Genomic DNA, 23,916 nt, shown 5'->3' on the forward strand with positions numbered 1-23,916 from the left:
ATGTTATATCCAAAACCATTTCATCCCGGTCTAATGGTATATTTTCTTCTTGCAAATCACTATGTGGAAATCTGGAAAAAAATATCAGGAGATGCATGGTTATTTTCACCCAAATATCTAGTCTCCCATCAGCAGCATTCAGCATGACCAGTGACATGGAATGGTGAAAGATATGGTCCAAAATATCATGGGTACATCTCATTGCAGAATTATACAACTCTGAAATCACTTTAACTGCATAATAATAATAATAATAATAATAATAATAATAATAATAATAATAATAATAACAACAACTACTACTACTACTACTACTACTTTATTTTTATACCCTGCTTCCGTCTCCTCGAAGAGACTTGGGGCAACTTACAAAGGGATGTGCCCAACAAAACAGGTTAAAATAAGCATTGAAAAACAAGCAATATCAAACATCAATACACATAAAATCAGACATTAGAGCATTGGCTCTATCCTACTAAATTCTGAAATTTGTAATTTGATGATATGCCTATATCCTGTGCTCTGGAGCTGTAGTTCAAGGGAGTGGACTAGAGCTCTCCAGCATAAGAACCTGACCAAACTGTGCAGTCAATGTTCTTTTTTTTCTTCTTTTCCTTGCATTTTCTTTATAGCAAAATAATATGGTTGCACTATTTACAAAAGCAAGGTTTCCATAACACAAATGAACAAATACATCGTAACTTTACACAAAACAGCCTTTATACTCGAGTATTCTCACATGAGTGTTCTCTCACACAGAGGTTTACCTCACACTCCTCAGGATGACACCAGCCCTGGCCCACCAACTCCAACAGGCCCCAGCCCACCAACTCTTTCAGTGCTTGACTCACAACTTTTTAATCAAAAATAGTAGTTAATATTTAATATTTATGACATGGACCATCTCAGCTTTAGTATTCAATGATATTCCTTACACTTCACGATCTTGTCCAGTTGTTGCTCAGCAAAATTATTACAGTCCAGGTTCTGTAAAGTGGAGCCATGATACTGTAGCTGTGCTGTGTTCAAACCTTCTTAAGGGACTAAAATAATCTGTTCCCTTTCTTAGCATTTTATACAATTTTCACAGAAATTAAATCATCCATAAACTTAGTGAGATTCCAAGATAATCCCAATGTATGGTAACCCTAGCTAGATTTATTTTGTGGATGCTTGCCCTTGTCTTTCTTTGGGGTTGGAGTGTGACTTGTCCAGGGTCACACACTGGGTTTCTGTCACTAAACAGGGATTTTCCCCTACTCTCCCATAGTCCTATCCCAACTCTGAAACCAGTACAGTATGAAAGTGCTGCATGTGTGGACCCACTCTAAGGATTAAATAGCCTTCTCCAAACCTCTTGGAGTGAAACGTTCAGTGGGATATGCATTAACAATAGTTGCATATCTTAGTCAAACCATTATGTCGACTATAAATAAAAGACAAGTTCTACCCCATCTTCTCAGTCAGAGATATACAAAGAGTAATTAAGCTAAGGAAATGTTAAATTTATGACTGTTGTTTATGCATGGTGCCCTTACACAAAACAGTGATTGACTGACACTTCAGTATGCCTCTGGAGAGTATTTCAATGATCCTGGGAAGAAAACATATTTGTGTATGGTGAATGAAATGCAAGCACTGAAGCCAAGAATGTCCGGGAGCTGAAAAATTAAAATGAGATTCTCTTCCCTTACCCCCCACCCTTGTATATCTGCAAATGGGTTAGCAGTGTTGTTTGATTAGTCTGGAGAGCAGCAGGAAGAAAACTCGGTGTAGTTTAAGAAGACAACAAGAAGAAGAGTGATATGTATAAACACAAGGCAGGGAATAGACAGCAGCACTTGAAAAGATGTGAGAGCAGAGAACCAGGTGTTCAGAGAATACACAGATGTCATTATGATCCTACATACCATGCACAATAATGAAGGCATGATTGAAAAGTGTGCCTTCACAAAGGCTTGTGTTTGCACAAACTTATCCTGGTTTAATTAAAACTGTTAATTCCACTCATACAGATCCCTTTATATTCATTGAAAAAAATCATTTTCACTTATGCAGGTTCATGTTTATAGATATACGGGTCCCAAGAGTAACATAAAAATTACCTTTTTCTGTGAACCAAAGTATATTTCCCATGTTTTAAAAGAAGTAATTGCACAAGTCGTGAAAATAGTGTAATTTGTCAAAGCAGGTGATTGTCCTCTCTACTTTTCTTTTTCATTTAATATGTTATCATTTATAATTGGACTTTTAAAGGTAAACACCATTTTCTTTTGCAAGTCTAAATGCTCAAGAACACATCTCTCAGGAAGCCCTATTGAGGAGGATCATTGGTTTATAACAGGAAATATGTATTCCTTTTAATGTCTAATTCTATTTTAGATTGGAAATCCTTTGGGGAAGGGGCCTTTCATGGTTGCTCTTTAAGTGCAGTGTTTTTGGTGGTGGCAATACATATTATTTATGCATAGTGCAGTGTTCTTGGTGATGGCCGTAAATATTTTAAAATGCTCGTTTCTGAGCATGTTCCATTTGCTGAAATGACAATGATTATGTCACTTCCCACTGCTTTCATGTCAATAAACATACATAATTATGCCATTGAGGCCCATTTTTATAGATGCTGCAGAAACAAGCATTTTCCTTCTATATTATTTCGGTCATGTTCAGTGCTAGGCTATGAATAACAGGGGGGGAAAAACTTATGCAACATGACAAGTCATAGCAAAATGTTGGCTGAAACTTTCTTTGGATATATAGATTTGCAGCATACTAATTTTAGGGGATGTGAAATGAACATGCAGACTATGAGGTTAATATACCTGCCAAATACTTCTCTGTTTGCTGCATATAGAACATGGCCATCAGTTTTTGTAAGACAAGAAGACTCTACTTTGTATCCCCATTCAAGAGCCCCCGGTGGTGCAGTGGGTTAAACCCCTGAGCCAGCAGGACTGAAGACTGACAGGTCACAGGCTCGAATCCGGGGAGAGGTGGATGAGCTCCCTCTATCAGCTCCAGCTCCTCATGCATGAGAGAAGCCTCCCACAAGGATGATAAAAACATCAAATCATCCGGGCATCCCCTGGGCAACGTCCTTGCAGACGGCCAGTTCTCTCACACCAGAAGCGACTTGCAGTTTCTCAAGTTGCTCCTGACACAACAAAAAAAAATCCCCATTCAAGCAGTCAAAACAACACATGAGGTTACAATCTGTATGAGCTATTATGTGTAGAAATGCTTAGGTTTCCCTTTCTTTCATATGTCTTAGGATAAATGGCTTAGGACCTGAGTATATTTAACATAGATAGGAGGAATTTAAGAGGTGACATGATAGTTATGTTTAAATATTTGAAGGGATTTTATATTGAGGATGAAGCCAGCGTGTTTTATGCTGTGCCAGGCAATAGAACATGGAGCAATTTATTAAAACAACAGAAAAAGACATTCCACTTAAACATTAAGAAAAGCTTCCTAATGGTAAGAGCTGCAATAGAGTGTGGTGGGGTCTCCTTCTCTGGAAGTTTTTAAACAGAGGCTAGATGGCTCATACCCAACAGACCATTCAGAATAACACTCCATGATGTAGCAACCCTTATCCCTCCACTCTTAAGACATTAAACATAGCATGAAGGTCAGTTGGAAAACTGTAAATTTGGGTAGACTTCCAAGTAGATTTGGCTGAACACACTTAGATGTTTCCTTCATGGCTTTTCACTCATTATACAAAATTTAGCTATGGAGAGAGTGGCCTGGATGTCTACAGCTATGTTCTTTTCAGTGACTTGAATGAGTGTTTGTGGCACAGCTCTATGAAGGAGAACCTTGCTCAATTCCTCACTCAAGTACTGTAGCATGCTATGACATCTTAATGACTGCTGTCAGTAGAAACATGGTATCCCAATGGTACACTTGAATGCATTCCTTAGTGTTTAAACCATTTGCTTCTGGAGCAGATAATTAAGTGGTATATCTAATTGTTAGTTCTCCCTCCACCAAAGCAGAATAATTGAACTCAATAGAACACATATAAATGTTGGTTCATTTTTAGGAATAAATACTAATTGTTAATAATAATAATTGAATGAATCTTACTCTATTTGATGAATAGTATTTCTGCACAGAAACAAAACAAAAAACTATTTTCTGTATAGAAAATGTTAATTTTTATCCAAAACAATTTCATGTGTATTTTGTGAAAAATAGGTCCCAAATTGCAAATATCATCAGCCAGCTGAATCTCCTGATAGTCAAAAATGTGTTTTTAAAATAGTTTTAAACTATTTTCAAGTGTGCTTTTCTGTCCCTAGTTGTAAGCCATAGATGAGCACAATTTGTGGCTCACAATGCTAAATCTAACCAGCAATCATTGCTGAACCTGGTGGGCTATTTTCAACACATTAGCTCACCAATCCTCAACCAGTGGATGATACCAAATGAGACCTCAACCAATGGCTGATACCAAATGAGAGACTCCCCCCTGGGCACACAGAACACTGGGCGACTTGGAAGGTGCTGAACAGACTGTGCTCTGGCACCACGAGATGCAGAGCCAATCTTAAGAAATGGGGCTACAAAGTGGAATCCACGACATGCGAGTGTGGAGAAGAGCAAACCACTGACCACCTGCTGCAATGCAACCTGAGCCCTGCTACATGCACAATGGAGGACCTCCTTGCGGCAACACTAGAGGCACTCCAAGTGGCCAGATACTGGTCAAAGGACATTGAATCAACTACCAAGCTTGCAAACTTTGAGTTTTGTCTGTTTGTTTGTTTTGTTCTGTTAGAAATGTAATGCAAATGTGTGGTTGCCCCTGACATGATAAATAAATAAGCTCACAAATTTTGGAGATGAACAGGCCTCTTATAGAATGTTGAAATATTAATTTAATTAGAATTTTGGCCTTAATGTTTCCAAAATTCTCAAGCCTTTGGTTGGTTTCTGATGTTTGTGTATTAGCTTCATAAACTGACATATGAAGGATTTCATGTTCTGTGTCTTCACACTTCCTTTCTCCACTTTTTTCTCACTGCATTGCTTCTGAAAGCTAACTGTTTTAAGCAATCACTATTTCATAACATGAAGATGGATGCCTAAGTGAAGAAATGTGCCAGATAGGGAACAAAGTATGAAATCATGGTTTGAGGTTGATGAAAGATCCTAGGTGCTATAATCCTTGTAGAGAACGTATCCTATTAATACAAATAGGAAACAATAATATATTAATCCAGGAAAGTCTTCAGTTGTACCACCTGTAGAAAGAAGCAAGGAAGGAAGGTAAGGAGGATGAAACATGATGGTAGAGTACACAAAAGATATGCCTATCTTTGTCTAGTAGTACATAACATAGTATTCAGTTAAGGGTAAGGATCCTTTGACCGTCCAAAGGAAATTTTGTGTAAAGAGAAAGGGCACTTCTTTGCAACACCTGTCCCCATGTCACTGCTCGGTCCCTGAAAGAAAAGTTTCTTTTGGATTCTATCCTTCTGTTTGATTTTTGACAAGCTGTCAACTGCTTGCTGACATCCTATCTGCCAGAGTAGATCAAAGCAGACACAGTGTACACCTTGTGCACAGCTTCCAACAAAAGAACACAATTGGCCTTTAAAGATGTAAAGTGTGACAAGCACACATCAGCCTGCCTTTAAGAGTTTGGATATGTAAATCAACATTTTGAAAGATGTTGTCCAGACCCTTCACTGTGGCTTTTGCAGAACACAGTGAAGCAGCTGTCGTAGATTTAAATGTCATGCTTTGAAGTGATGTGCTCTAAGGTGGGTGCACAATTCTTTTTAAAAGCACATTTTAAGCACATGTAGCATAGTGGAAGATTATTGCAAAAGAATATAACCTTGAAAGAATAATCCTGCAACTGAATACTGTTGTAGTTGTACATATTTTTCCTTAGTCCTATTATTTTCCAGCTTGTAGCAGCTTGAGCATGGTAAAAAAAATAAAAATAAAGGGATAAAATAAAATCAACATCCCCATCTCTGGCCTGCTATGTGTAACATATGTGTGTGTATATATATAGATCATGGGAAATCTTGATATCAGTCTACTCTGCTTTGGTCAGACCTCACTTTCTGGGACTCACAATTCACTGAGGTTATTGACGAGTTGGAATATGCCCAGAGAAGGGAAAGCAAAATAGTAAAAGATATGGAAGTCAAACGATATCAGGAATAGTTTAGGGAGCTTACAGAAAAGAAAGTGAAGAGAAAACATGATAGCCATGTTTAAAGCTTTGAAGGGTGTCTTACTTAGGAAGGTGTGTGTGTATTTTGCTGCTCTTGGGACTAGGCTAAGGTACAATGAATTTAAATTTGAGGGGAAAAAAGATTCTGCCTAAACATTAGAAAAATTTCCTGGTGATAAGACGTATTCAGTACTGGGATATACTACCTTAGGATGTGGCGGAGTTTCCCTCTCTGGAGGTTTTTTAATAGGTGGCCATCTGTTCTGAATTCCCTGATTGTGTATTTCAGCATGGTATGTGATTGGACTGAATGGCTCTTGTGATCTCTTCCAGCTCTATGATTCTATGGTCTTTGGCAAAGCTGAGTGATGGTTTTGGTTGCCTTGCTTTTTGACCATGCCTTGATCTTGTTCTTAGAGTTAATGAGTCAGACAAGCTGAATTCCTCAGGATGAAATCCGAGGATGGGCTATAGAAACAATCACTTCTTTCTTGGGACTATAAATTAGGTGAAGCTGTGATTATTACTGACCAGCATCAGAATGCCTGGGTAGCATCTAAATGTAATTCTATATCCAAAAGAAGAAAACAGATTTCACTCTGTCACATACCTAATAAGTATTTGTAGCATTTAAGTTGTTCAACTGCAATCATACACTCCAAGATACCTGTAAAGATACCACCAATTTGTAACGGTTTGAAAAGGAGCCACCAATTTATAACGACTTACTAAATTGATAACACAACTAATGGCTTGTAATGTTTATTTGGTCTTTCTTCAATGTATAGCAAAGCTTAACTTGAAAGTATTTGTAACAGAGACTTGGCTTTAGAAGAAACTGTAACAAGTTTATTGAAGTATAGAAGAACATTGATAGTTTCAATGTTTCTTAACTCTTAGAGGCACATATCTTCAGAGGTTACATTTATAAAATTTCATAAAACAACTCTTAAGAGGACTATTCCTTCCACTAAACAGGTTTCAAACTTATTTTCCTTCAAAATGTGTTTCTTTAACAGATTACTTCAGGCACAAGTTTATTCTTTCCTTATGTTATTTGTTGCAGTAAAAATTCTTATTAGAGTTCTCTCCCCCCCCCCCCCTTTTGCTCATACACTGACCAATAATATAAATAAGTCAACTCGACCTATCTAAACTACATGGGCTAAAAACCAAAACCTTCCTGATTCTCAATACACAACAGAACCAGCCTTCCCTGTAGTTCACTGACTACAGACTAACTGTTTTAAAATGGCTGCCCTGCCAAGTGGCAGCTGGCTCTGCCCCTTTTTCCATGGCAACCCAGCTCAAAGTGAGTTGAGCTGGCTACCATCCCCCCCGCCCAGTTATGCTAGTTTAGATACTTCTCCTTTTAAATACCCATCTATTATTATACATAACTGTAGATTAAAACTCACACTTCACCACAATACCTATCAACCTCTTTGGCCAATATGTGGGGACACTCTGGAAAGCTGGATATTGCCCTGCACAGGAAGACTTGTCTTGTGAGGGGGTACAGTGTACCTCCTTCCACAATGCCTACAAAATGTCATATGCTGATATAAACCCAAATTATATCAGAGTACATCAGCATTACAGGATTGCAGGATTACAGCATTCTTTCTATAACCACCAGGTGATATTGAGGGAAAATATCTTTACCTGTATTCCTCAACATTTCATCAGTTTTGCTCTCACTTTTTTTTTGAGTTACTAGATTTCACTACAATATGCTTTCTAAGCATTTGTGACATTGAACCACATCCATAATTAGGTTACATTAGGATGGATTACTGGCCACACTGACACACACCCTATGCAGTACTTCTAGAAGGAATGTCCCTCCATTGCTGCATTGCTGTGCTTCTACTTTCTCTAAGTTGGATTGCATATTTTGTGGGGAAATTCAATGTATCTGAAGCTTTATGAGGCATGACATTATTTTGAAAAATGCACTATAAATCCATTCTCACATTTTAACATGATGAACCCATAGTCTGTGCCTATGCTTGTTCCAAACTAGCATGAAATGAAATTGCATAGCTACAGCACTTCAGATTGGTTTGGAACATTAGCATTCAAGCTTTATACCCAGGAAAAGCATCCATCAGCACACCTAGTTTTGCATTGCTTCCTCATATACTACATTGTATTATATATAATTAAAAGGATATTATTTGTCTATACTACATGGCTGATTTTTCAATTCCACGGTTGGCCTAACAGCCATTTGTGTTTATTTTTCTCAATGATGGTTGACAACATTTCAATAAGTTTCTATATTCATTTGCATGCTCCCTCACACTGCAGACATCTTGAAAATGTCTGAGGATCTTTTTTTTTTTTTTGCTTGTTTGGTCTTCTAATTTTCAAACATTTATAGATTTATCTGACCTACATAGGCCTCTCCATAGATTAATATTATCTCTGGGATAGTTGCACTTAGGAAAACATCAACTATATTAATGGCCTCATCTCCAAAGACCCAAAAATATCACTAAGGGAAGTTTCTCTGTGGACATACTCTTAAACCTGAAGCAACATTGTAAGTTGGTGAATTCTCCTTATCATGAGATGGTAATGTTGAGGCTCAGATACGAAGCCCCTTTTCTTAATAAGGCAAACCTCAAAACCTCCCTAGTCCCAGTTTTGCAAATAAGGAACCAGGAGGAAGAAGAGATAGAAAAACACAGATTTATTTGCAAATAAGCTGTGGGCAACCATCCTGAAAAGAAGTCAGCTCCCCAAATGAGCTCTTACATGGGTTATTATAGTCTTATGTGATACATACACTTAGCTGAATGTTTTATCTCTTCTCAATTCCAGACAGATAGTTAGATCGGCTTCTCCCCACACCATTTTGATGGCCATCTTCAGGATGAAGGTCAAATTTCATCTCCAGTGTTTCCTACATGGAAAGTTTGCTAATTGGATCATGCGTGCACAATTTGCACATGGTTAATTTACACAGAAGACAACATTTCTATACAGGAAATTTGCCAACACAAACCTCACACTTTTCCCATGGATGCCATCTTTCTAGAAAAGCAGTATTCAGGTTTCTACACACAGTCCTTTGAATGGAGTCATGTTTTCAAATGGCTTTGCACTCATTTAGTGGGCAAGTACTGCTCACCATTCTTAATGGCTCTTTCTATTATGGTAGTAAGTTTTTCCAACACATACAAAAAATCATGGACATGGGCTTTCTGAAGCAAATCCGATTCTCTTCATGTTATAATGCTACCCAGCAGTGAGCTCAGTGACAAGTTTTTATATATTTTCCCACTCAGAGAGTTTGAGCTTGAGTAGCATATTGAACATAAGAGTAATCTCACCAGATTTCTCCAGCACAACACTTGTAGATGTGGCGTTCACTATCTCTAAAGTGAGATGAGCAAATGTGTTGCCCCCATAGACTGAATGAAACATTTGCTAGGTGTGAGTACAGCTAATACTGGTTGGTATTTGTGCTGGGGATAGCAAGGACTGAAACAGGATCCAGTTTTCCCACAAACACACACATAATCTTCTCTCTGTTTTTGTTCCTGGAAGCATCTCCCACAGACTTGCACTTACCACATGACTTCAGCTTAATATGCAGATTCTTAAATGCTTTCTCCATCTTCTACACAGAAATATTCATGGGTAGGAATGACACCTGGAATGGGAATGGGGAGATTATTATACTTTCAGCTACTGTAAACAAATTAAATCTATGCTTGAATGCAGAAACTACACATAGGTAAAGCCACTGATATGCCTGATCTACTATAGTTGTGGCCATTGAATCATAGATGTTGACTAACCATTGAACTCTTAAACCATAGGTCAAATCTTTTTGAGACTAACAAGTGGCTTTTGGTGCTATGATATTTTAGGTGTCCGAATGTACTAGGTAACTAATTCTGAAATGTCAAACATTGTTAGGTCATGACAATGGGTTTGTCCCAAATGTAGCCATACTAGGGCAAACTCGCCTAAATTTAAGAAAACTGTCAACCATCACTAATTCATGTTCTTTGGTTTCCCCAAATGTAAAGATGATTAAATTTGTGTCCAACAAATGATTTCACTGAGACTTTGCTAGTCTAAACCAATATATTCTTTTTCATTTGATATTTGTAGATTATCTTTTTAGGTTTAATATGAATGCATATACATTAGAGCACATGCAAATGATAGTATTTGAAATATTTCTAATTCATAATTGGTCCACTTGGCATATCATTTTCAGGACAGATTTATACTTTATCTAAAGACAACTAAAAATCACATAAGTAATCAATTTTTCTCACATTCTTAAAAAGGTAGTAGTTTTACAGTCCATTCCAAATACATGCAAGAATTTGTACACAATTTCTGAATCTTGCAAATATCTAGTTTCTTACAATTACCATATATACTCGAGTATAAGCCAACCCGAATATAAGCCGAGGGACTCAATTTTACCACAAAAAACTGGGGAAACATATTGATTCAAGTATAAGACGAGGGTGGGAAATGTAGCAGCTACTGGTAATGCAATTATTGTTTGTTTCATGCATGCCTTGTAGCCTGAAGGTAATTTTATAGCCCACATTGTATAATAAAGGATAATAAAGGGGAAGTCTGGGTTTTATTTTAGCCCCAATCTGGAGGGGCTAATACCTGCGCCTTCCTCAGTGGCAGTGGATGGAGCCACAGCAACATGGGAGGAAGAAGAGGAAAGGCCTCACTCCCCTCTGAAGAAGGAGAAGTGCAAGGCCTTTCCTCCTCCTCCTACTTTGGCCTATGTGTGCTTTCCTTGGCAGTGATGGCAAGGGAAGAAGAGGAAAGGCTTCTGCCACCACTGCCACCAAGGAAGGTGCACACAGGCCAGAGGGGGGCAAGGTCTTTCCTCCTCCTCCCTCATCCCATGTGTGCCTTCCTTGGCAGCAGCGGAGGAGGGAGACGCAGCAGGGAGGAGGAGCATGAGGCCTTTCTTCCTCCTCCCTTTTCCCACATGTGCCTTCCATGGTGGTGGTGTTGCCAGAGGAGGGAGCCACCATGGCGAGGGAGGAGGAGGAGGAATAAAAGCCTTGCTCCCCTCCAAAGAAGGAGAAGCATGAGGCCTTTCCTCCTTCTCCTCTGCTGCTTTGGCTCCCTCCGTTGCCATAGCTCTCTTCACCTCCACCAACAAGGAAAGTGCATGCAGACTGAGGGAAAAGGAGGAGAAAAGGTCTCACACTTCCCTTTCTTCGGAGGGGAGTGAGGCCTTTTCTCCTCCCTTGTACCATGTGTGCCTTCTGTGGCAGCAGAGGAGGGGGCTGTGGTAGCGAGGGAGGAGGAGGAAAGGCCTCACTCCTCTCCAAAGAAAGAGAAGCATGAGAAGGGTTCAGAGAGTGGAAAGGTGAGCAGGGGGGGAGAGAGACTGGGGGAAAGTTGTGTCTGGAGAGGGAGAAAGAGAGCTGGGGTGCTCTGAGGAAAGATTAGGGTCCTGGCAGGAAGGAGTGGGGAAAGGCCTCACCTTCCTTCCCACCAGGACCCCCACTCGAGTATTAGCTGAGGGGAACTTTTTCAGCCTGAAAAAAAGGGCTGAAAAACTCAGCTTATATTCAAGAATACTGTATGTGGTAATAGACTTGTAATAAGCAAGTAGAAAAATATTTTTAGTTCTTTCATTATGTAATTGTAACTTTATGTTTAAGTTAACAATTATATGTGTTCAGCTTCACTAAATGGTCAAGAAAGGATATCATATGGTTCAAGGATTGGCCTGTACAGTGCCTTATACTGCTGTTTTTTGGGTTTCTGTAAATGTTGAAATGACAATGAGATGACAAGGAAGTTTCATATTGCTTGTAACTTTTAGATATGTATTCTTCTGATAAATAACAGTAGGAATTACCTCCAAGCAACATTTTTAAGAACTGTTACAATAAAGACAAACTACTTGGGACCCACTCAGTACCATAATTGGAAGTAATTACCTTTAAAGTAACACTCAGAATCCTGACATTTTCTCTGTAGATAGTTGGGTAGAAAAATTATCTAGAAGTCCACTAGGACCTCTCAGAGAACTACGGCTAACTTAATTGAAGCAATGTAGCATAATTATTTTATGAGAAGCCTTCCGTTGACATTATTGATCCACATCAAATTTGTCAGTGGGTATTTAAACTTTAATTTGATGATGATCTCCTGTCAGAGGATTGTACTTTGTAGATGTAAATTAGGCCATATTATCGTTTCAATGAAGTTTACATTATTCAGTGTGAGGAAGTGCTCTGGGAGGAATAAAGCTGCTCTTCACATATTCCCTTTTTGGGTGACAGCTCCCACTGAGAGTTTCAATCAACGTCAGAAGGAGCAGGGCAAAGTGTCTAAGAATGAGGGTCCCTGAAAATGTTTGAAGGACTTATTCTAGACAGGCCATTCTTACAGATTTTAGAGCCATTGAGGCAGCTTGTCTAAGTGTACCATGGGTAGTTGCTTGATTTTCCATTTCACATGATCCTTGAAGAAGGGGCTACTTAAGGAAAACTATTTAGAGCTACTATATAAAATATAAACTATGAATATCAAACCACAAAGAGCAAAACTGCAGTCCTTCTCTTCCCCTCAACCTCCCCACACTTTGCTCTTGATTGAGATTTCTATATCCTGAGGCTTTCCTGTAAAGGATTTCAACATGCCAGTAGCACACCCTACAGACTCTCAGTGGAATCAACACAAAACTTGCTGCAGTGCAATGTATAATTTGTACAGTTTATTCACACATATTATTACTCTAACAAACAGTGTTACATGCCAGGTAGACTCACTGAAATCTCATTCTTGTGTTTTCACATGGGAAACCACATCCCGAAGGATGCACTGCCACATAATGGCCAGAGTTCAGTTAAGGACATCTATCTGTGGCCGTTTCCATCATCCATGACAATGTTCTTTTCCAGTTACTGTGGAGTAGGTTATTCCCTTCAAAACACCTAAAGCCCTCTTCCTCTGATCTACAGCAATGCTTCAGATGCCACCCTGAATGGGCATTCGGTGCTTTAGAGTGAGGATGCATCACCCCAGACAAAAATAAAATGATCACCCCAAGTCTTTCAGGGGTTTTAGCACTGTTGCAATCACTATGTGTCTCACCATGAGAATATTCTTTGATTTTGCTTGCTTGCCATAAAGTATAGAGTGGCCATGTAGGAAGGTTCAGAGGCTTTCCAATAAGCTGGAAATGAAGGGTGCATGGGTAGGTCCACATACGGATGTGCTGAGGGTATGTAGGATTTAGATCACTATAAGAGGAAACACTGTGAGGAATAGTTTATTTTTTATTTACTTACTGTATTTTTACCCCACTCTGTCACAACAGTGAAGGGGTTTCAGAGCGACTTCCAATTCGGCAATAATTCAATGCTGCATTAAGACATAAAAACACACAAAATAAATTGTGTGTTAAAATCATAAACCAGTAACATAAATACATCTAAATAAGCAATTAAAAACATAACTCGGCCACCTGTGACCAATTTTTTATATTTTTTATCTTTTTTATCTTTACATCTCACTGATCCAATTTTGGACTGTAACGAACTGTATTATCGCTGATCGTTGTCAATTGTCGTTAATTCTAATTGTCCTTGCCGATCCTTTTTGATTGTAATCCATTTTTTCAAGTGTGCTGACCAACTTTGGTTGTATTGACCTCTATCTTATTTGGTGCTGATATTGTTATTGTGTTGACTTCCTTGATGGTGCTAATTGACTTTGGTTGCGCAACCACCTTTCAACTGTACGGACTAAATTCAGTACGGTTGCACAGAGCACTTTAGCAACTTCATAAGCTTAGCACTTTATCTTATCTTATTAGCACTTTAATTTTCTATCTTGGGGACACTTTAATCAATCCTAGCACTTTAATTGTCTCGATACATCAGCGCTGAATCAGGCCTCCATGACGCATCTCATTAGGCACCTTGAGATTAATTGTTAGTCACTGCATTTCAATTGTTGACATAATTCCCAATTGCACTTTAAGAGCTTTAACCAAACCCCCTGACTGTATAATCAACTGTTATCCATGCTATTATTTAACTTCTTGCAATTGTTAACTTGGTTACTAATTGCATGTGTGGGACAAAGAAAATGGAATAGCTCCGGGGGACTTGATTATAACATAATAGGAGTAGGAGACGATTGGAGGGTAAAGCCTTGGCAAACTGGAATTGTACTTTATCAAACAGTCTATAATGATTCTTGGCTCACTATTATGGATGTTGAACGCGTCATGGAGGAGGGAGAGGCTTCCGTTAGTCGAGGAGCCCCCATAGAAGTTGTGGTGGGGAAGGGGAGATACGGGAAAGGGAGACCTTTAATTCGGCCTAGGGAACGTGGAACAACATTAGTAATCCCAAATCGGTCTCCTGATACGGTAAGTTGGTGTAACCAGGTTGGCGGTCCCTCCGGATTGAAGGTGGTGCTGTTGAACGCCAGATCTGTCAACGGTAAAACAACTTTTATCCAGGATTTAATCCTGGATGAACGAGCAGATCTGGCGTGCATCACAGAGACCTGGCTGGATGAAGCGGGAGGTGTAAATTTGACCCAGCTCTGTCCACCCGGGTTCTCTGTGCAGCACCAACCGAGATCCGGAGGGCGGGGAGGCGGGGTTGCAGTAGTCTATAGAGATTCCATTCTTCTGACCAGGACCCCCATCCCGCAGTCAACAAATTTTGAATGCGTCCACCTGAGGGTGGGTGACCGGGACAGATTAGGGATTCTGCTAGTGTACCGTCCACCTCGCTGCACTACAGTCTCCCTACCTGAGCTAGCAGGGGTAGTCTCGGACCTGGCATTGGAGTCCCAACGGCTACTTGTGCTGGGGGACTTCAATGTCCATGCCGAGGCTGCCCTAACGGGAGCGGCTCAGGACTTCATGTCTACCATGGCAACCATGGGGCTGTCCCAACAAATATCTGGCCCCACACACTGTGCTGGACATACATTGGACCTAGTTTTCTGTCAGGGATGGGAGGAAGGCGGCGGTGTCGAGGAGTTATCCATCTCTCCGTTACCATGGACCGACCACCATCTGGTCAGCTTTAGACTTACTGCACCCCCTAACCTCCGCAGAGGTGGAGGACCTATTAAAATGGTCCGCCCCAGGAGGCTTATGGATCCGGAGGGATTCCTGATGGCTCTTGGGGAATTCCCCGCCACCTCGGTTGGCGATCCTGTTGATGCCCTGGTCGCTCTCTGGAATGGGGAGATGACCAGAGCAATAGACACGATCGCTCCAGAACGTCCCCTCTCAAGTAGCCGAACTAAACCAGCTCCTTGGTTTACTGAGGAGCTGGCAGCGTTGAAGCGAAAGAAGAGGGAACTAGAGGGCGTGTGGCGTTCGGATCCGAGCGAGCCAAATCGAACACGGTTTGTGGCCTTTTTAAGGTCATACGCCGCGGCAATAAGAGCCGCAAAGAAAACTTTCTTTGCGGCCACTATTGCGTCTGCAAAGAACCGTCCGGCTGAACTGTTCCGAGTTGTCAGAGGCCTGTTAAAACCCACCATTCAGGATGGGTGCCCTGATGACTCGGCGGCTCGCTGTGAAGCCTTTGCTCAGTTCTTTGCAGACAAAGTCGCTTTGATCCGCTCTGGACTGGACACCATATTAACGGCAGTCTCTGAGGATGTAACACGAGCATCTGCTTGTCCAATTTTGATGGATTCATTTCAATTGGTTCAAACCGAGGATGTGGACAAGGTGCTCGGAGGAATGAGAGCTACCACATGCATCCTAGACCCCTGCCCATCCTGGCTTCTAAAGGAGGCCAGAGGGGGATTGGCCGAGTGGGTTAAGGTGGTGGTTAATGCCTCCCTTCGGGAAGGCATATTTCCAGCCAGCTTAAAGCAAGCTGTGATAAAACCGCTGTTGAAGAAACCATCACTGGACCCCACTCAATTGGTTAACTATCGGCCTGTTTCCAATCTCCCCTTTTTGGGCAAAGTCATGGAACGTGTGGTGGCCTCACAACTCCAGGCATTCTTGGTAGACACGGATTATCTGGATCCGGCACAGTCTGGCTTTAGGCCGGGGCATGGTACTGAGACAGCCTTGGTCGCCTTAGTGGATGATCTCCGTCGGGAGCTCGACAGGGGGAGTGTGTCCTTGTTGGTGCTACTCGACCTCTCAGCGGCCTTCGATACCGTCGACCACGGTATCCTTCTGGGACGCCTCGCGGGAATGGGACTCGGAGGTACTGCTTTGCAGTGGCTCCGGTCATTCCTCGAGGGCCGGTCTCAGATGGTGTTACTGGGGGACTCCTGCTCTACCCCACAGCCTTTGTCTTGTGGGGTTCCTCAGGGTTCAATACTGTCCCCCATGTTGTTTAACATCTACATGAAGCCGTTGGGCGAGATCATCCGGAGTTTCGGGGTGCGGTGTCATCTGTACGCAGATGATGTCCAACTCTGTCACTCCTTTCCACCTGCTACTAAGGAGGCTGTCGAAGTCCTGAACCGGTGCTTGGCCGCTGTGACGGTCTGGATGGGGGCGAACAAATTGAAACTGAATCCAGACAAGACAGAGGTACTCCTGGTTAGTCGCAGGGCCGAACAGGGTATAGGGTTACAGCCTGTGTTAGACGGGGTCGCACTCCCCCTGAAGACACAGGTTCGCAGCTTGGGTGTGATCCTGGATTCATCGCTGAGCCTGGATCCCCAGGTTTCGGCGGTGACCAGGGGAGCATTCGCACAGTTAAGACTCGTGCGCCAACTGCGACCGTACCTTGGGAAGTCTGACTTGGCCACGGTAGTCCACGCTCTGGTTACATCCCGTCTCGACTACTGCAACGCTCTCTACGTGGGGTTGCCTTTGAAGACGGCCCGGAAGCTCCAACTAGTCCAACGGGCGGCAGCCATGGTACTAACAGGAGCAGGGCGCAGGGAGCATACAACTCCTCTGCTGTACCAGCTCCACTGGCTGCCGATTAGCTACCGGACCCAATTCAAAGTGCTGGCTTTGGCCTTTAAAGCCCTAAACGGTTCTGGCCCAACATATCTATCCGAACGTGTCTCGACCTATCAGCCCACCAGGACCCTAAGATCTTCAGGAGAGGCCCTTCTCTCAATCCCGCCTGCTTCACAGGTGCGGTTGGCGGGAACGAGAGATAGGGCCTTTTCTGTGGTGGCCCCTCGGCTTTGGAATGCCCTCCCTATAGAGATAAGAACAGCCTCTTCACTGATGGTATTTCGTAAAAAACTGAAAACGTGGATGTTCAAGCAAGCTTTCGATTAACCCGATGCAAGGAATTCTCGACCTAGGACCGGCAATTACTGACAACGAATCAGGATCATGGTTAAACTAAGAGATGCATTGGTCTGTATTGGTGGCCCAATACTGTGAAATGTATATGTTGTGTTTTTATATTTTTAATTGGAATATTGTTGTTTTATTGTTGTTGTAAACCGCGATGAGTCGCCGCTTTAGGCTGAGATATCGGCGGTATACAAGCGTACTAAATAAATAAATAAATAAATAAACAAAATCACCTTGATCACCTTCCCTATGTTTTGTTGAATGTATTTATGAAAGGAATGAGATCATGTCCACCCACAACCATAGACTCTACATCTGTCTCATATGCATATTTGGTAGAAAATTTCATAAATTTTCCCTACAAATTATGCATTTTGAAGCTTTTTCTGCTTGAAGAAATCCTGCTTCATCAAGATTTTATAAGGATATGCATCATGAGATACTTGCAGATTCTTTAACAACCTTATCAGACAGGCCAGAGGAAGCATCCCATTTCACATGACTTCTGACAAGGAAAGATGGAGCAGTGGGGAAAATCTGTTGCCCTGCGCACCACTCTCTCTAGTGACACTTTCCCTATCACATGGGGAAAGTGTTGTCCTCATGGGGAAGATTCCTGTATTGGGATGAAAGCATCCAGTGACACTTGTCACCCCATCTGGGGGTAGGGTCTACACCAGAAGTCACACACTTATTCCTTTCCTTTTCCTACCCCCTGCTGTCCTTTTCCCTAAGACCCTATCCCCACCCTCACCTTTCCCTAAGACCCTTCTCCCCCCTTTTCCTCATCCCTGTTTTTATGTATTATACATTTTTCAATTTTAAAAAAACCAAGCAAAATTCAATAGTCTGGATAGCTAAAGGTTTAGTCATCTTTTTGGAAAGGTAAAGGAGAAAACCAGATCTGGCTACTAATCTGGATTAAGACTAAGAAGGAATCTTCTTCACTTCACTTCACTTTATTTCTTAATTAGTCGCTCTCCACCAAGGTACTCTGAGCGACTTACAATCTAAAATAGCATTTACACAATATAAAAACATTCAACATAAAAACATTCAACAGTGACTATTTGGCAAATTAGATCTGATTACTTAAATGCACAACCAAACAGCCAAGTCTTGAGTGCCTTTACAAAAGGTTGCAACTCCGACATTGCTCTAATGTATGGAGGCAAAGAGTTCCACAGAATTGGAGCATAGGTCGAAAAAGCTCTACACCTTGTAGCTTCCAGGTGTACCTCCCTAGGGCCCGGTATATATAGGAGATTTTCCTGGATGGATCGAGGTGACCACTGATGGAGAAAAGGAATGAGGCAGTCCCTAAGATATAAAGGAGCTTCATAATGACCTCAGAGTCACGTCACAGCAGGAACGGATAAATAGAGACCCTGGAGCTACAAGCATTGCTGTGGTTCTTTGTGCTTTCAGATTTCCCAAACTGCTCTTTTTTGCTCCAGTGCCTTTTTCTCAGTGACTAGCCTCTCTTGGAATTACCATCTCCCTTTGCACTATTATTTATTTATTTATTTATTTATTTAGAATATTTGCACCCCGCCCTTCCCAACCCCTGGGGGGGGGGGATTCAGGGAGGCTTCCAATTAGCAGCAATTTGATGCCTCAGTATATACATAATAAAAACAGTCAATAATTATAAATAGTTAAAAAAGTTAAAACAATACAATTAAAATCTACTAAGAATTACCACTCTGATGGTCATTATTATCCAAAAACTGTGGTTGGATGCTCCATCAAACTTATCCACAATCCATTTCCATGCCATTGTCAACATAGCTATTGTCATTGTACGCTTAATTACCCAAGACACTTTTATTTTCAAAACCCGAGATTAGTCATTTGTTTTTTTTTTTCCTTTTTGGAGGAATTTAGCAGTTCATGTGGTTCAAATAGAACCTCAGGACAGAGAACTTCCCCTTGGACAGTTGTCAACTAATATTGACTGAACAAGTTACTAACGATACTGTGGCTGCTCTTTGCAGGTCTGAATTGCACATCCACACATCCACAGATTATGTCTTAGATGTGGAATGTTGTTGTGTATCTCCATTTACTGAAAATAAATGGCTATCATTTAAAAATATATCCCGTAGTGTGACTCATTTTCAGAAGCCAGAAAATGAGGGGAATCTTATGTTCAGTGAACATAGGGTATACTTAATTGTTAAATATGATGGAAGTTGAGATAATACATACTGTATACTTTTTTCCCCCCCAGAGTTTCATTGTAATGATCATCTGATAGTCATTCTTCTACTATACTGTATTAGGAAGGCTGAAGAAGACAATGTCACATGTCTGCTTGCAGCAACCCTATGTCTTGCTGATCTGGATCTACATGACCTATTAGTAAAGAATGAGAGAGGGTATTAATGAGAGAGGGTATTATATTCATTCCAATGTGAGAGTGTTGAAGACAAAACAATTAGGGATCCATAACTAGAGGTGAGTCCAATGCTGAAAACTAAACATTGTTTTCTGTGTATGAAAAATGTTTTCTGTGTTGAAAATGGCATTTATGCATAAAACACCACCACCACCATCATCACAAAAATGTGTCCCAGACTGTGGTGATTCTTGTCTGTCTTATATTTTTGTCAGAGTTTATTGCTACTTCAGAAATAAATTTTCCTAAGTTTATTGCTACTTAGAAAATAAACACCATCATCACAAAAATGTGTCCCAGACTGTGGTGATTCTTGTTTGTCTTATATTCTTGTCAGAGTTTATTGCTACTTAGGAAATCAATTTTCTTCATTCATTTAAATATATTTGAATATTCCATCCATTTTTAATGATGATGGAATAAGTGAATACAGAGGTGGGAAAAGGAGTTGGCTCCCTTCTGAGTGTCAGGAACTATTTTTTTTCACTCCAGCACACTTTCATTGTGTAATAAAATACATAATGGTATTGAATTGCTACAGTTCTGCAGAACATTGCAAGTAGATGATTTGAATAACATGCTCTTTCTGTTATGCAAAGATAAGCTGTGATTACTGAGAATTTTTAACAGAAGTAATGCAATATGCTACATTTTTAAAGCAATTTTGCAACATTTTCTTGGCATGCTATTGAAAATATTTCTTCTTTCAATTACTCCACAAATATTATTACATTCTTCACCATTGTTGCTATGTCAAGCATCATGTAAGATATAGTGTTTTATCCCTTTTGGTTTCCCCTTTGCTTCTACCCCTCAATCTCTCTTCATCAATGTCTTTGATTTTAAATTTTTAATTTTAAAAATGATAAATTACAGTGTATGAATCACTTTGGAACTCAAGTAAAAGACTTTGGAAACACCAACCAAGGTCTGTTTAAATATATGATAGAATAATTTTAAATTAACTTTGGTAAAATTGTCCTACTCTAAGCCCATAACAGCATTGTGCTGAGGGAGGAAACTGCAACAGGACAACCAAAGTCATAAGCTTCTGAAGTAAAGGAGAGCTGGCAGGGCACAGAATAACACAAGAGGGATATGATGGTTTTATGAAGAACATCTGGAAAACTTAGAAAAATGTGTGAAGATTGTGTGGAGCTGGGGGAAAGCCATTGATAAGGGAAGATGCCAAAGGAGAAAGTGGTGAAATGGAAGGAATTGTTGAAGCACAGACACTTGGCAGAGGAGTTCCTGTGTAATTTTTTGTATCTGGATTGCCATTGAACTTATCTGTGAGAAAGAAGAAATAAAAATATTGTAAATAGATACCTGCCTTGAATTGTTCACTTGCAGCTGGAGAACTATGAAATACTAACCCCATCTACTGATTATCTGGAGTGAGGTTCCCGTTTTTCTTGGAACTGCTGACAAAAAAGTAGTTGCTAGTTTTTTTTTCCGAAAGCTTCTCTGGTCCCTGTAAAATGCAAGCCAGGGGTTTCCAGGTTCTCCTTCAAAGGGAAGAAGGTCACTCTATGACATAATCCCACTAAGTATAATGGGATTTATTCCCAATTAATTGTTTGTAGTCTGGTGAGGAGCTTCTGGTACTGGCTGACCCCTTGGTGTGTCCTTGGCAGGAAAACCACTACCTGTGGAATGCACCGGTCCAATGGTACTTTGGAGTTGTCCCCATGAAACTGAGGACATTGAGGTTGCTCTCAAAGGTTTAGTTCCCACCTTGGGTCTTTTGAATTATTTGTTTGTTTGTTTGTTTGTTTGTTTACTGTATTTATATACTGCCTTTCATAGCCTGTAGGTGACTCAAGTCAGTTAACAGGGCAAAATTCAATGCTTACAATGTCATAAATACAATTAAAAACATAACATATAATAAAAACTAAACAAATTAATAAAATATAAATTCAGTGTCTCCTTCTTAAAAACATTGTCCAGATTCATTGTCTAGTTGTTCCATTTTCCTATGTCAGTTACTCTGCATTTGCAAATGCTTGTTCAAAAAGCCACATTTTGCCTTTTTCCAGAATGTTAAAAGGGGGAAGGCCCTGTTTCTCGTCTCTGCCAAACGTACTTGTGACAAATGCAGTAACGATAGCAGGGCCTCCCCAGATGATCTTAAGATCCTAGATGGTTCATAAGGGGAGATGTGTTCGAACATGTAAGTTGAACCAGAACCATTTAGAGCTTTATAGGCTAAAGCCAGCACTTTGAATTGTTCCCAATAGCAAACTGGCAGCCAGTGGAGCTGGCGCAAAAGAGAAGTTGTATGAGCCCTGTGAGCTGCTCCTGTTATCAATCTAGCTGCCATCTGTTGGACCATTTGAAGCTTCCGGACTGTCTTCAAAGGCAATCCCACATAGAGTGTGTTGCAGTACTCTATACAGGATGCAACCAGACCATGGACTACCATAACCAAGTCAGACTTCCCAAGGTATGGGCACAGCTGGCGCACAAGCTGGCTTCCCAAGGTATGGGCACAGCTGGCATGCAAATGATCCCCTGGTCACCACCGAAACCTGGGGTTCCAGGCTCAGCGATGAGTCCAGGATCACACCCAAGCTGTATTTTTACACTGAGTATCACAACATGTCAATGATACAAAATACGAAATGCTACCTAACTTTTCTTTTTCCCAAGCCAGTTACATTATGTTGTGCTGTCTGGTATGGTAACTCATTTGCTGCTGTATTTTCATATTTGCGTTTCCATGAATTTCTCCTGTTTTAGTTCTCATTATAGAGTATCAATAAGAAGCAGAGCAGTAAGAAAAGTTTGGGTTTTTTAGATATAAAACTGAATAATGCATATTTCTATGGAGTAGGTGCTACTGAGTTTATTTATAATCTAATTATCACTTCTTTTCAGTTTTGCATGTATAGCAATGTCAGTGCTAGATTTATGAACAAAAGTCTCTACTGTGATCAGCACCCAAAACTTTCTATGGTGTTAATTTAATTTATAGATGCTGTCCCTTCAATAAGTAAAAGCTAATCTAATAAATATACTCTTCTTCAAGCATAGGATGACTCTTACACAAATAAATACAACTTCTAATTGATGTGTTTTCCAGTTCCTTGTCATGTTGGACCATGCATGATATCTCTCATGCACAGTGATGTTATTAATTGTACGCTACTCTCCAGAATAATGTCTTTCCAGAGTAAACTACTGAGCAATGAAAAAATATAGTAGTATAGTAGTATCAGGTGCCCAGTCCACAACATGCGAGTGTGGAGAAGAGCAAACCACTGACCACCTGCTGCAATGCAACCTGAGCCCTGCTACATACACGATGGAGGACCTTCTTGCAGCAACACCAGAGACACTTCAAGTGGCCAGATACTGGTCAAAGGACATTTAATCAACTACCAAGTTTGTTTTTTTAAATCTGTTTGTTTTGTTCTGTTAGAAATGTAATACAATGGTCTGGTTGCCCCTGACATGATAAATAAATAAATAAATAAATAAATAAATAAATAAATAGTCCACAGCAGCTATACAACCATCTGGCTTGGTTGTAACATATGCATCCACACAAAAGCAGTATTGTGTTGAGGATGCAGAGACAAATAACAGGATTACTCACTGTGGAACCATGTAATGGGTTTGGTAAGCCAGCTATTTGAGTCTTTCTAGATCTTGAAGTCAATATTTAATATTTCTATGCATGGAGTGGCTGTGTAACCAGGAAAAATTCTGCAGGCAGAAATATCTCCATGTGTGCATCACCAGGTCTATATCAGCTTTCTCTGTTAAATTTCTACTTGTCATCAATGCGAAAAGCAAATCACTACAGACGGATAAGGCCTATGAGCTGGTTGATCCCCTGAAGACATAGCCATCAGGTTTAATTAAAAACAACCAGCATCTATCTTCACCGCAGCTTCGACTTGTGAGTCTCCCTTCTCAGCAACAGAGCACAGAGACAGAGGAAGCAGTGGGCCTGGAGTCTAAAGCAGCTGCCAGCTGCCTGTCTTTTCATGGCAGAGGTCTCATTATCATTTTAGACAGCCA

At 40.6% G+C, this 23,916-nt stretch overlaps 1 long non-coding RNA gene across 1 annotated transcript; it reads right to left on the bottom strand.

Moving 5' to 3' along the window:
- Positions 1 to 4,113: 4,113 nt before the first annotated feature.
- Positions 4,114 to 23,916, bottom strand: LOC132772779 (uncharacterized). Its single transcript, XR_010909741.1, has 4 exons — positions 23,489 to 23,916; positions 9,785 to 9,866; positions 8,997 to 9,113; positions 4,114 to 5,255 (listed from the first exon to the last, which is right to left on the bottom strand). It is a non-coding gene; the product is annotated as an uncharacterized lncRNA (long non-coding RNA).

Source organism: Anolis sagrei, chromosome 4 (assembly GCF_037176765.1).
Source record: "Anolis sagrei isolate rAnoSag1 chromosome 4, rAnoSag1.mat, whole genome shotgun sequence".
NCBI lineage: Eukaryota > Metazoa > Chordata > Lepidosauria > Squamata > Dactyloidae > Anolis > Anolis sagrei.